General features: G+C 60.0%; 1 non-coding gene across 1 annotated transcript; it reads left to right on the forward strand.

Moving 5' to 3' along the window:
- Nucleotides 1-11,081: 11,081 nt before the first annotated feature.
- On the forward strand, nt 11,082-11,200 carry LOC131864866 (5S ribosomal RNA). Its single transcript, XR_009363593.1, has one exon. It is a non-coding gene; the product is annotated as a 5S ribosomal RNA (ribosomal RNA).
- The last annotated feature ends 3,800 nt before the right edge of the window (nt 11,201-15,000 follow it).

Genomic DNA, 15,000 nt, shown 5'->3' on the forward strand with positions numbered 1-15,000 from the left:
GGAGGGATGCAGCCAAGAAAGCAATCAGGGCTCGAGGCAAGGGATGCATCAAGGATAGCAATCATGTTGTGAGGCGAGATTCCAAAGGCTAAACGTGAGAGGCTGCAGGGTCGACTCAGAGAGGTCTATGCATGTGAGAGGCTGAAAGCAAGGTCGACTCGGAGCGGTCTATGCATCGGGCGCGCTTGGGGCGACTACCAGTGCCAACCCCTTATCCCGCGACGCGTCCGACAAAGAGAACGTTCCAAGGCGGCAGAGGAGGTTACCAGCCGAAGGATGCAGTAGCAATAACAGGTATAGTTCCGCGGCGGCCGAGAAGACTCACCGCATAGGAATCGGGATGCGAGGCGAGGGATGCGGCGGGAAGGCCCCGACGGCTAAACGGAAGAGGCTGCAGGGCCGCCTCGGAATGGTCCAAGCATCGGATGCGATTGGGACGACTACCAGTGCCAACCCCTTATCCCGCGATGCGTCCGATACACAGATAGTTCCAAGGCGGCCGAGGAGCCTCACCGCATATCAATCGGGGTGCGAGGCGAGGGATGGGGCGGGAAGGCCCCAACGGCTAGACGGAAGAGGCTTCAGGGCCACCTCGGAATGGTCCAAGCATCGGACGCGCTTGGGGCGACTGCCAGTGCCAACCCCTTATCCCGCGATGCGTCCGATACACAGATGGTTCCAAGGCGGCCGAGGAGCCTCACCGCATAGCAATCGGGGGTGCGAGGCGAGGGATGGGGCGGGAAGGCCCCAACGGCTAGACGGAAGAGGCTTCAGGGCCGCCTAGGAATGGTCCAAGCATCGGACACGCTTGGGGCGACTACCAGTGACAGCCCCCTATCCCGCGATGCGTCCGATACGAAGATGGTTCCAAGGCGGCCGAGGAGCCTCACCGCATAGCAATCGGGGTGCGAGGTGGGGGATGCGGCGAGATGGCCCCAACGGCTAGACGGAAGAGGCCACAGGGCCGCGTCGGAATAGTCCAAGCATCGGACGCGCTTGGGGCGACTACCAGTGACAACCCCTTATCCCGCGATGCGTCCGATACGAAGATAGTTCCAAGGCGGCCGAGGAGCCTCACCGCATAGCAATCGGGGTGCGAGGTGGGGGATGCGGCGAGATGGCCCCAACGGCTAGACGGAAGAGGCTGCAGGGCCGCCTCGGAATAGTCCAAGCATCGGACGCGCTTGGGGCCACTACCAGTGACAACCCCTTATCCCGCGATGCGTCCGATACGAAGATAGTTCCAAGGCGGCCGAAGAGCCTCACCGCATAGCAATCGGGGTGCGAGGTGGGGGATGCGGCGAGATGGCCCCAACGGCTAGACGGAAGAGGCCACAGGGCCGCCTCGGAATAGTCCAAGCATCGGACGCGCTTGGGGCGACTACCAGTGACAACCCCTTATCCCGCGATGCGTCCGATACGAAGATAGTTCCCAGGCGGCCGAGGAGCCTCACCGCATAGCAATCGGGGTGCGAGGCGAGGGATGCGGCGAGATGGCCCCAAAGGCTAGACGGAAGAGGCTGCAGGGCTGCCTCGGAATAGTCCAAGCATCGGACGCGCTTGGGGCGACTACCACTGCCAACCCCTTATCCCGCGATGCGTCCGATACACAGATAGTTCCGAGGCGGCCGAGGAGGTGGGGGATGCAGCGAGATGGCCCCAACGGCTAGACGGAAGAGGCTGCAGGGCCGCCTCGGAATAGTCCAAGCATCGGACGCGCTTGGGGCGACTACCAGTGACAACCCCTTATCCCGCGATGCGTCCGATACACAGATAGTTCCGAGGCGGCCAAGGAGCCTCACCGCATAGCAATCGTGGTGCGAGGTGGGGGATGCGGCGAGATGGCCCCAACGGCTAGACGGAAGAGGCTGCAGGGCCGCCTCGGAATGGTCCAAGCATCGGATGCGCTTGGGGCGACTACCACTGCCAACCCCTTATCCCGCGATGCGTCCGATACACAGATAGTTCCAAGGCGGCCGAGGAGCCTCACAGCATAGCAATCAGGGTGCGAGGCGAGGGATGCGGCGAGAAAGCCCCAACGGCTAGAGGGAAGAGGCTTCAGGTCCGCCTCGGAATGGTCCAAGCATCGGACGCGCTTGGGGCGACTACCAGTGACAACCCCTTATCCCGCGACGCGTCCGATACACAGATAGTTCCAAGGCGGCCGAGGAGCCTCACCGCATAGCAATCGGGGTGCGAGGCGAGGGATGCGGCGAGAAGGACCCAACGGCTACACGGAAGAGGCTTCGGGGCCGCCTCGGAATGGTCCAAGCATCGGACGCGCTTGGGGCGACTACCAGTGACAACCCCTTATCCCGCGACGCGTCCGATACACAGATAGTTCCAAGGCGGCCGAGGAGCCTCACCGCATAGCAATCGGGGTGCGAGGCGAGGGATGCGGCGAGAAGGACCCAACGGCTACACGGAAGAGGCTTCGGGGCCGCCTCGGAATGGTCCAAGCATCGGACGCGCTTGGGGCGACTACCAGTGACAACCCCTTATCCCGCGACGCGTCCGATACACAGATAGTTCCAAGGCGGCCGAGGAGCCTCACCGCATAGCAATCGGGGTGCGAGGCGAGGGATGCGGCGAGAAGGACCCAACGGCTAGACGGAAGAGGCTTCGGGTCCGCCTCGGAATGGTCCAAGCATCGGACGCGCTTGGGGCGACTACCAGTGACAACCCCTTATCCCGCGACGCGTCCGATACACAGATAGTTCCAAGGCGGCCGAGGAGCCTCACCGCATAGCAATCGGGGTGCGAGGCGAGGGATGCGGCGAGAAGGACCCAACGGCTAGACGGAAGAGGCTTCGGGTCCGCCTCGGAATGGTCCAAGCATCGGACGCGCTTGGGGCGACTACCAGTGACAACCCCTTATCCCGCGACGCGTCCGATACACAGATAGTTCCAAGGCGGCCGAGGAGCCTCACCGCATAGCAATCGGGGTGCGAGGCGAGGGATGCGGCGAGAAGGACCCAACGGCTAGACGGAAGAGGCTTCGGGTCCGCCTCGGAATGGTCCAAGCATCGGACGCGCTTGGGGCGACTACCAGTGACAACCCCTTATCCCGCGACGCGTCCGATACACAGATAGTTCCGAGGCGGCCGAGGAGCCTCACCGCATAGCAATCGGGGTGCGAGGCGAGGGATGCGGCGAGAAGGACCCAACGGCTAGACGGAAGAGGCTTCGGGTCCGCCTCGGAATGGTCCAAGCATCGGACGCGCTTGGGGCGACTACCAGTGACAACCCCTTATCCCGCGACGCGTCCGATACACAGATAGTTCCAAGGCGGCCGAGGAGCCTCACCGCATAGCAATCGGGGTGCGAGGCGAGGGATGCGGCGAGAAGGACCCAACGGCTAGACGGAAGAGGCTTCAGGGCCGCCTCGGAATGGTCCAAGCATCGGACGCGCTTGGGGCGACTACCAATGACAACCCCTTATCCCGCGACGCGTCCGATACACAGATAGTTCCGAGGCGGCCGAGGAGCCTCACCGCATAGCAATCGGGGTGCGAGGCGAGGGATGCGGCGAGAAGGACCCAACGGCTAGACGGAAGAGGCTTCAGGGCCGCCTCGGAATGGTCCAAGCATCGGACGCGCTTGGGGCGACTACCAGTGACAACCCCTTATCCCGCGACGCGTCCGATACACAGATAGTTCCGAGGCGGCCGAGGAGCCTCACCGCATAGCAATCGGGGTGCGAGGCGAGGGATGCGGCGAGAAGGACCCAACGGCTAGACGGAAGAGGCTTCAGGGCCGCCTCGGAATGGTCCAAGCATCGGACGCGCTTGGGGCGACTACCGTTGCCAACCCCTTATCCCGCGATGCGTCTGATACACAGATAGTTCCGAGGCGGCCGAGGAGCCTCACCGCATAGCAATCGGGTTGCGAGGCAGATTATTGGGAAGGGAACCCCCTGGGATGCGGCTCAAGCAGTGCCCAAAGGGACTGGAATGCGGAATCACATCGAGAGACCCAAATGCTATACGAGGGCTCAAATCGAATTATCGATTTGGCCACGACATGGACGCATCGGAACGACTACCTTTGCCGAACCACTCGCAATTGCATCCATACCGAAACCAATAGACATTTCCGTTAGAGCCCTCGCATAGCATTCGGGAATCTCGCATGCCCCTCTAAATCGACCAATGCTGGCGCTCAATGAAAATCCGAGCGCTACCACCGTTCGAGCGCCAGCATTGGTCGAGTTAGAGGGGCACGGGGGAGAATGCTCCAGTCAACACCTCCCCTATATAAGTTATTTGTCCGATTCTCGCACAACCGTAGTCTGCCTCGTCGAATCAAACAACGGTCCCAGATTCCGACTTCCGTTCCGTAGAGACCCAAAAGCTAGATGGAGGCTCGCAAGAAAGAGAGTCGGCGCATAGCAATCGGGTTTCTCGAACGTTTAGGGACCGAGCTCACTTGCGGATAGGGCAAAATCCGCCAAGCAACCCAAAAGCTAGACGGGGGCTCGAATCGAATCGCCTAGGCGGCCACAACAACGACGTGTTGGATCGACTACCAGTGCCAAACCATTCAGCAAGACTAGTCTGTGTCGAGGCCGGATAGAGATTCTCAGAGAGCGCCCGCATAGCATTTAGGAGACCTGCCGCGTCCCTCACACTCGACAAATGGTGGTGCACGTTTATAAATCCGAGCGATCCCAACCCTTTCAAGCACCAACATCGGTCGAGATAGAGGGGCACGGAGGGGGCTGCGTGAGACAACACAGTCCCCTATATAAGTTATTTGTCCGATTCTCACACATCCGAAGAATGGTCATCAAATCGGACAACAGCCCAAACTTCCGACTTCCGTCCCAGAAAGCCCAAGAGCTATCTAAAACGTTCATGGCCGGAACTCGATCGCGGCTATACCAGTCCGCCAAGCAACCCAAAAGCTAGACTGGAGCTCTAGTCGAATCACCTCTGTGGCCATTGCAAGGACGTGTTGGAGCGACTACCATTGCCGAACCATTCCGCAGGTCGAGTCCATACCAAGGCCGCATAGAGATTCACGATGAGCTCCTGCATAGCAATCAGGAGACTTGCCGTGTCCATCACAATCGATAAATCCTGGTGCAAGATTTTTGCATCCGAGCGCTCCAACCAGTCGAGCACCAGCATCAATCGACATAAACGGGCACGGGGGGAGGATGCTCGAGAACACTACCTCCCCTATATAAGTTATTTGTCCGATTCTCAAGCAGCCGAAGTCTGGTCATCGAATCGGGTCAAAGACCACAACTTCCGACTTTACCCACAATGCAAGTCATCGAATCGAACATCGGCCCCCGAGTCGGACTCCATGCGTATGTCAGGTCATCGGACCCAAATTCCGCCTTCCTGCGCATGGCGGGCCATCAATATCAACTCGGTCATCGGACCCAAACTCCGCCTTTTTGCGTATGGCACGCCTTCAAATCGGTCATCGGACCCAAATTCCGCCTTCCTGTGCATGGCGGGCCATCAACATCAACTCGGTCATCGGACCCAAATTCCGCCTTTCTGCGCATGGCACGCCATCAACTCGGTCATCGGACCCAAATTCCGCCTTCCTGCGCATGGCAGGTCATCGGACACAAATTCAGACCTCGCCAATATGCCTACGTATCGAATCGGTCATCGGACCCAACTTCCGACTTCATCCATACTGTAGGGTCTTTGAGGTTGGCGCGGTGCGCTCAACCCAGGGAGTCGACCCATCGAAGCATACACCTCCCCTATATAAGCTATTTGTCCGATTCCCACACCTGTGTAGTTTGCACCTCTGACCAGGACATCGACCCCAACTTCCGAACTCGACTGCAACGACGGCACCAGCGCCTTGGTGCGCACCTTGCGACGCACAGTCCCAACATTCGCCTTCCTGCACATGGCAGGTCATCGGACCCAAATTCCGACCTCGCGAGTATGCCTACATATCGAATCGGTCATCGGACCCAACTTCCGACTTCATCCATACCGTAGGGTCTTTGAGGTTGGCGCGGTGCGCTCAACCCGGGGAGTCGACCCAACGAAGCATACACCTCCCCTATATAAGCTATTTGTCCGATTCCCACACCTGTGTAGTTTGCACCTCCGATCAAGACATCGACCCCAACTTCCGAACTCGCCTCCAACGACCGAACCAGCGCCTTGGTGCGCACCTTGCAACGCACAGTGCCAACATTCGCCTTCCTGCACGTGGCAGGTCATCGGACCCAAATTCCGACCTCGCGAGTATGCCTACATATCGAATCGGTCATCGGACCCAACTTCCGACTTCATCCATACCGTAGGGTCTTTGAGGTTGGCGCGGTGCGCTCAACCCGGGGAGTCGACCCAACGAAGCATACACCTCCCCTATATAAGCTATTTGTCCGATTCCCACACCTGTGTAGCTTGCACCTCCGATCAGGACATCGACCCCAACTTCCGAACTCGACTAAAAAGACCGCACCAGCGCCTTGGTGTGCACCTTGCAACGCACAGTGTCAACATTCGCCTTCCTGCACATGGCAGGTCATCGGACCCAAATTCCGACCTCATGAGCATACCTACTAATCGAATTGGTCATCGGACCCAACTTCCGACTTCATCCATACCGTAGGGTCTTTGAGGTTGGCGCGGTGCGCTCAACCTGGGGAGTCGACCCATCGAAGCATACACCTCCCCTATATAAGCTATTTGTCCGATTCCGACACCTGTGTAGTTTGCACCTCCGCTCAGGACATCGACCCCAACTTCCGAACTCGCCTGCAACGACCGAACCAGCGCCTTGGTGCGCACCAAAAGTGCGCACTTTTGGAGGGCACTTTTGTGCGCTCCAAAGGTGCGCACTTTTGGAGGGCACTTTTCTACGCTCCAAAGGTGCGCACTTTTGGAGGGCACTTTTTGGAGGGCACTTTTCTGCGCTCCAAAGGTGCGCACTTTTGGAGGGCACTTTTTGGAGGGCACTTTTCTGCGCTCCAAAGGTGCGCACTTTTGGAGGGCACTTTTTGGAGGGCACTTTTCTGCGCTCCAAAGGTGCGCACTTTTGGAGGGCACTTTTTGGAGGGCACTTTTCTGCGCTCCAAAGGTGCGCACTTTTGGAGGGCACTTTTTGGAGGGCACTTTTCTGCGCTCCAAAGGTGCGCACTTTTGGAGGGCACTTTTCTGCGCTCCAAAGGTGCGCACTTTTGGAGGGCACTTTTTGGAGGGCACTTTTCTGCGCTCCAAAGGTGCGCACTTTTGGAGGGCACTTTTCTGCGCTCCAAAGGTGCGCACTTTTGGAGGGCACTTTTTGGAGGGCACTTTTCTGCGCTCCAAAGGTGCGCACTTTTGGAGGGCACTTTTGTGCACTCCAAAGGTGCGCACTTTTGGAGGGCACTTTTCCTGTGCTCCAAAGGTGCACACCTAGGTGAGCACCTTCGACCACACCTTGTAGCACACCAAACTCTGACTTTCGACTTCATCCGCAATGCAGGGTCTTTGAGGTTGGCGCAATGCGCACAACCAGGGGAGTCGACCCATCAAACCCAACACCTCCCCTATATAAGCTATTTGTCTGATTCTCATACATGCGTAGCCTGCAGGAGCAATTAGGACATCGACCCCAACTTTCGGCTTCTAAACGAAAACAAGGTCTTTGAGGTTGGTGTAATGCGAACAACTAGGGGAGTCAACCCATCAAACCCAACACCTCCCCTATATAAGCTATTTGTCTGATTCTCATACATGTGTAGTCTACAGGAGCAATTAGGACATCGACCCCAACTTTTGACTTCTTAACGAAAACAAGGTCTTTGAGGTTGACGTAATGCGCACAACCAGGGGAGTCGACCCATCAAACCCAACACCTCCCCTATATAAGCTATTTGTCCGATTCTCATACATGTGTAGCCTGCAGGAGCCATTAGGACATTGACCCCAACTTTTGACTTCTTAACGAAAACAAGGTCTTTGAGGTTGGCGTAATGCGCACAACCAAGGGAGTTGACCCATCAAACCCAACACCTCCCCTATATAAGCTATTTGTCTGATTCTCATACATGTGTAGCCTGCAACAACGATTAGGACATCCACCCCAACTTCTGAATTCGTCTGCGTTGACCGCACCAAAGGTGCACGCCTTGGTGCTCACCAAAATCCGACTTCCGACTTCTTCTGCTATGCGGGGTCTTTGAGGTTGGCGCAGTGCGCACAACCAGGGGAGTCAACCCACCGAATGCAACACCTCCCCTATATAAGCTATTTGTCTGATTCTCATACATGCGTAGACTGCAGCAATGATTAGGACATCCACCCCAACTTTTGACTTCTTAAACAAGACAGGGTCTTTGAAGTTGGTGCAGTGCACACAACCAGGGGAGTCGACCCATCAAACGCAACACCTCCCCTATATAAAGCTATTTGTCCGATTCTCATACGTGTAGTCTGCAGCAGCGATTAGGACATCGACCCCAACTTCCGAATTCGTTTGCATTGACCGCACCAAAGGTGCACGCCTTGGTGTGCACCCTGGAGTGCACTTTGGTGCTCACCTCGGTGCACACTTTGGTGTGCACCTCGGTGTGCACCAAAGGTGCGCACCTTGGAGCGCACCAAAGGTGTACACTTTGGAGCGCACCACATAGGGTCTTTGAGAGGTTGGCGCAGTGCGCACACCAAGGTGGGTGTTGAGGTGCGTGCCGAGGTGGGTGGGTGCTAGGGTGCGCTCCATGGTGGGTGCCAGGGTGGGTGCGTGCTAGGGTGGATTCCAAAGAGGGTCATAGGGTGGGTGCCAAGGTGGGTTGGTGATATAGTGGGTTCAAAGGTGGGTACTAGGGTGGGTTCCAAGGTGGGTCACAAGTTGGGTGCCAGGATGCGTGGGTGTTAGGTTGGGTGCCAAGGTGGGCTCCTGCGTGGGTGGGTGCTAGGGTGGGTTTCAAGGTGGACGCGAGGGCGGGTGCCAAGGTGGGTAACAAGTTGGGTGTTAGGATGGGTGAGTGCTAGAGTGGGTGCCAAGGTGGGTGGGTGCTAAGGTGGATGCCAAGGTGGTTCACAGGGTGGGTGGGTTCTAGGGTGAGTTCCAAGGTGGGTCACAGGTTCAGTGCTAGGGTGGGTGTCAAGGCGGGTGTCGAGGTGCCTGGGTGCTAGGGTGTGGATGCCAATGTGGGTCATAGGGTGGGTACTAGGGTGGGCTGCAATGTGGGTGCCAAGGTGGGTAACATGCTCGGTGGGTTCTAAATTGGGTGCCAGGGTGGGTGTGCACCCACCTTGCCCGAGGTGGGTGCCAAGGTGCCAGTGTGGGTGGGTGCTAAGGTGGATGCCAAGGTGGGTGAGAAGGTGGGTGATAGGTTGAGTGGTAGGATGGGTGGGTGCCAAGATGGGTCACAGGGTGGGTGCAAGGGTGGGTAGGTGCTAGGGTTGGTGTCAGGGTGGGTGGGTGCTAGGTTGGGTTCCAAGGTGGGTGCGAGGGTGAGTGTCAAGGTGGGTCACAGGTTAGGTGCTAGGATGGGTGAGTGCTAGGGTGCAAAGGTGCCAGGGTGGGTGCTAGGATGGGTCGATGCTAGGGTGAGTGGCAAGGTGGGTCCACAAGTGTCAAGGTGGGTGCCGAGGTGGGTGCCAAGTCGGCGACTGCTATGGTGGATGCCAAGGTGGGTCACGGGGTGGGTGCCAAGTTGCTAGGTTGGGTTCCAAGGTGGGTGCCAACGTGGGTGCTAGGGTGCGTGGGTTAAAGGGTGTGTCACAACGTGGGTGCCAGGATGGGTGCGCACCCACACTGGCCAAGACGGGTGCGGGTGCAAGGTTGGGTTCCAAGCCCGGTCACAGGCTGGGTGCTAGGATGGGTGGGTGCCAAGGTGGGCACCAGGGTGGGTGCACCCACCCTGGCCAAGGTGGGTCACGGGGTGGGTCCTAGGGTGGGTAACGGGGTGGGTACTAAGGTGCGTGCCAAGGTGGGTCATAGGGTGGGTGCCAAGGTGGGCACCAGGGTGGGTGTGCACCAACCCTAGCCAGGGTAGGTCACGGGGTGGTTGTCGGGGTGGGCGTCAAGGAGCCAAGGTGGGTGGCAAGTAGCCAAGTTGCGTGCCAAGGTGGGTGTCGGGGTGGGTGCCAAGGATCCAAGGTGGGTGCCAAGGAACCAAGGTGGGTGTCTGGGTGGGTGCCGAGGTGGGAGCCAGGGTGGGTCCCAAGGTGAGTGCAAAGGTGGGTGCCAGGGTCAAGGTGAGTGCCAATGTGGGTTCCAAGGTGCCAGGGTCAGGGTGAGTGCCAATGTGGGTTCAAAGGTGCTAAGTTGGGTGCGAGGTTGGGTGCGAGGGTGGGTGGGTGCCAAGGTGTGCTAGGTGGAAGCCCGGGTGGGTCGGCATCCCATGGGTGTCGAGTTGGGTGCCTGATGGGTGCTTCTTGTCAAGTTTTAGTCGTCGGGACTCATTTCGAGCCTTAGAGGTCGTTTCTTGTCCGGTTGCCCTGTCTTCGACCTGGGAACCCAATTTTGGTCCTCGGGTCCCATTTTTTTTTGTCTCGCATCCCACTTTTGGCCTGTGGCCTTTTCGGGGTCGATTCTCGTTTTGGGCATCAGAGCATGTTTCTTCTCCTAAAACCCAATATTTGTTTATTAAGTCTCGGAACACATTTTTGTTCTCGTGGACCCATCATGGGTCTTGGAACGCATTTGTGGTCCTTGGGTCCCATTTTGCATCCCGAAACTTGTGTTTTGGTGCTTGATCCCTATTTTGGGTGCCCACCTTGCACCAAGTGCGCACCCGGGGCAAACCGAGCGCCTTGGTGCACCGGGGCAAGATCGAGCGTGCACCCGAGGCGCCCCGAACATGCACCAAGGTGCACTCGGCCCACATGTGAGCGCAGGTCGTTGCGCCCGAGGTGGTGTGTGGGCACCGCGTTGCAGACGGGACACTGCACGCACACGACGCCCCCTCCAGGTGCACGCACGTAGGCCGGGCCGGGTGCACACCCGACGCCCTAGCAAGGTGCGCGCACCCGGGCAGGGCTCACACTTGGCGAACGGGGCGCACTTCGCGAGGGAGGGTGTGCACCTCGACGGGGGTGGGTGGCCGGGGTGGATTCGCACGTGGGTCGCGGTTTGCTAAGTACACACTGCGACAAGCTCATAACGGGTGCGATCATACCAGCGTTAGTGCACCGGATCCCATCAGAACTCCGCAGTTAAGCGCGCTTGGGCCGGAGTAGTACTGGGATGGGTGACCTCCCGGGAAGTCCCGGTGTTGCACCCTTTTTTAGTTTTTCGCCGGGCGTCGCAATGCTATTTGAATAAACCTTTTGCCCGTTTGCGTTCTCGTCGGGGCCGGGCCGGGCCGGGGTGCGCTGCCCGCACTACCGCGCGCGCGGGGGCGACACCGAGCGCGCACCCGAGGCGCCCCGAGCACACAGGCCACGGTGCAACCCGGGCGTTGTGCGCGCACCCCGATGCGCCCGAGGTGCTGCGCGCGCACCCAGGTGAAATCGGTGTGCACCTCGGCCAGTGCGCGCTCGGTCGAGTCGCGCACGTTGGCCAAGGTGCACGGTGATGTTTCTTACTCTAAGGTTCCGCACCAGACGCCCGGGACAGGTGAGCGAAGCTGGGCGGGGCCGGGTGCGCGGCCGGGGCAGGTGCACGCAGCTGGAGAGAGCTTTGGAGCACACTTCGGAGCGCACCAATGATGCGCTCCATTCAAAAGTTTCCTGAAAAGGCAAAAAAAGTTGAGATTATAGAATTTCCCACTTGAGAGATTGTAAAAAAAAAAAATTTAAAATGAAGGAAACGCGGGTGCCAAGGTGTGCGCAGCCCAGCCAAGGTGTGCGCACCAAGGCGCCCACCCTGGCGAAGGTGCACGCAAGGTGCGCACCCGAGGCAAACCGGACAATTAACCCAACTTTCGACTTCGCGCGCACCTTGGAGCGCACTTCGGAGCGCTCCTTGGTGCGCACCAATCTTGGGCACCTCGGAGTGCACCATGGCGCCCACCAAGGTGCGCACCCGGGGCAAACCGAGCTCCGACTTCGTGCGCACCTTGGAGCGCACGAAAGGTGCGCACCATGGCGCCCACCAAGGTGCGCAGCCCAGCCAAGGCGTGCGCATCAAGGTGCGCACCCTGGCGAAGGTGCGCACCCGGGGCAAACCGAGCTCCGACTTCGTGCGCACCTTGGAGCGCACAAAAGGTGCGCAACCCAGCCAAGGTGTGCGCACCCCGGTCAAACCGAGCTCCGAATCGTGCGCACCAGAGGTGCACGCCATCGTGCGCACCTTGGAGCACACTTCGGAGCCCTCCTTGGTGCGCGCCGATGTTGCGCACCTCGGAGCGCACCCGGGGAAAACAATGCAATTAACCCGACTTTCGACTTCGTGGGCACCTCGGAGCGCTCTCGGGTTCGCACCTCGGAGCACACCGAGGTGCGCACCTTTGATGCGCTGCCTTCACCAATTTCCAGAAAAGGCAAGAAAACATTGAGAAGGTGTGCGCACCGAGGTGCCCACCCTGGCGAAGGTGCACGCGAGGTGCGCACCCGGGGCAAACCGGGCTCCGACTTCGTGCACGCCGCACCTTGGAGCACACTTCGGAGCGCTCCTTGGTGCGCACCAGGGCGCGCAACCCAGCCGAGGTGCCCACCCCGGCGAAGGTGCACGCGAGGTGCGCACCCGGGGCAAACCGGGCTCCGACTTCGTGCACGCCATGGTGCCCACCGCGGCGAAGGTGCACGCGAGGTGCGCACCCGGGGCAAACCGGGCTCCGACTTCGTGCACGCCGCACCTTGGAGCACACTTCGGAGCGCTCCTTGGTGCGCACCATGGTGCCCACCAGGGCGCGCAACCCCGCCGAAGGTGCACGCGAGGTGCGCACCCGGGGCAAACCGGGCTCCGACTTCGTGCACGCCGCACCTTGGAGCACACTTCGGAGCGCTCCTTGGTGCGCACCATGGTGCCCACCAGGGCGCGCAACCCCGCCGAAGGTGCACGCGAGGTGCGCACCCGGGGCAAACCGGGCTCCGACTTCGTGCACGCCATGGTGCGCACCGCGGCGAAGGTGCGCACCCGGGGCAAACCGGGCTCCGACTTCGTGCACGCCGCACCTTGGAGCACACTTCGGAGCGCTCCTTGGTGCGCACCAGGGCGCGCAACCCAGCCGAGGTGCCCACCCCGGCGAAGGTGCACGCGAGGTGCGTACCCGGGGCAAACCGGGCTCCGACTTCGTGCACGCCGCACCTTGGAGCACACTTCGGAGCGCTCCTTGGTGCGCACCATGGTGCCCACCAGGCCGCGCAACCCAGCCAAGGTGTGCGCACCAAGGTGCACGCGAGGTGCGCACCCGGGGCAAACCGGGGTCCGACTTCGTGCACGCCGCACCTTGGAGCACACATCGGGGCGCTCCCGGGTTCGCACCGGCGTTGCGCACCGTGGTGGGCACCTCGGAGCACACCAAGGTGGGCAGCGAGGTGCGCACCTTTGATGCGATGCCTTCACTAATTTCCATAAAAGGCAAAAAAAAAACGAGATTTTAAAATTTCCGTTTTGAAAGATAGTGAGAAAAAGGGAATGCTGGTGCCATCTTGAGCCCGCCCTGGTGCGCAGCCCAGCCAAGGTGTGCGCACCAAGGTGCCCACCCTGGCGAAGGTGCGCGCCCGGGCAATTAACCCAACTTCCAACTTCGCGCGCGCCAGGGTGGGAGCGCACCCAACAACCGGGCCTGGGAAGAGCCAATGCGAGAAACCCCACCAAACGCTCTGACAAAAAAAGAGGGGGCGCTCCAGTAACCCCGCTTCGGAGCGCACCCTGGGCAAACCCAGCCAAGGTGCCCACCCCGGCCAAGGTGCAGGCGAGGTGCGCACCCGGGGCAAACCGGGCTCCGACAACGTGCACGCCGCACCTTGGAGCACACTTCGTAGCGCTCCCGGGTGCGCACCTCAGAGCACACCAAGGTGGGCAGCGAGGTGCGCACCTTTGATGCGCTGCCTTCACTAATTTCCAGAAAAGGCAAAAAAAAAAGGAGATTTTAAAATTTCCGTTTTGAAAGATAGTGAAAAAAACGGAACGCGCGTGCCATCTTGAGCCCGCCCTGGTGCGCAGCCCAGGTAAGGTGCCCACCCTGGCAAAGGTGCGCACCCGGGCAATTAACCTACTTCCGACTTCGTGCGCGCCAGGGTGGCAACCGGGCCTCGGAAGAGCCAATGCGAGAAACCCCACCAAACGCTCCGACAAAAAAAGAGGCGGCGCTCCAATAACCCCGCTTCGGAGCGCAGCCGGGGCAAACCCAGCCAAGGTGCCCACCCCGACGAAGGTGCACGCGAGGTGCGCACCCGGGGCAAACCGGGCTCCGACAACGTGCACGCAGCACCTTGGAGCACACTTCGAAGCACTCCCGGGTGCCCACCGGCGTTGCGCACCGTGGTGGGCAGCGAGGTGCGCACCTTTGATGCGCTGCCTTCACTAATTTCCAGAAAAAGGCAAAAAAAAATGAGATTTTAAAATTTCCGTTTTGAAAGATAGTGAAAAAAAAGGAACGCGGGTGCCATCTTGAGCCCGCCCTGGTGCGCAGCCCAGGCAAGGCATGCGCACCAAGGTGCCCACCCGAGGTGCACACCCGGGGCAAACCGGGCTCCGACTTCGTGCAGGCCGCACCTTGGAGCACACTTCGGAGCGCTCCTTGGTGCGCACCATGGTGCCCACCAGGGCGCGCAACCCAGCCAAGGTCTGCACACCAAGGTGCCCACCCCGGCGAAGGTGCACGCGAGGTGCGCACCCGGGGCAAACCGGGCTCCGACTTCGTGCACGCCATGGTGCCCACCGCGGCGAAGGTGCACGCGAGGTGCGCACCCGGGGCAAACCGGGCTCCGACTTCGTGCACGCCGCACCTTGGAGCACACTTCGGAGCGCTCCTTGGTGCGCACCATGGTGCCCACCAGGGCGCGCAACCCAGCCAAGGTGTGCGCACCAAGGTGCACGCGAGGTGCGCACCCGGGGCAAACCGGGGTCCGACTTCGTGCACGCCGCACCTTGGAGCACACATCGGAGCGCTCCCAGGTTCGCACCAGCGTTGCG

This window comes from Cryptomeria japonica, unplaced genomic scaffold, assembly GCF_030272615.1.
Source record: "Cryptomeria japonica unplaced genomic scaffold, Sugi_1.0 HiC_scaffold_97, whole genome shotgun sequence".
Taxonomy (NCBI): domain Eukaryota; kingdom Viridiplantae; phylum Streptophyta; class Pinopsida; order Cupressales; family Cupressaceae; genus Cryptomeria; species Cryptomeria japonica.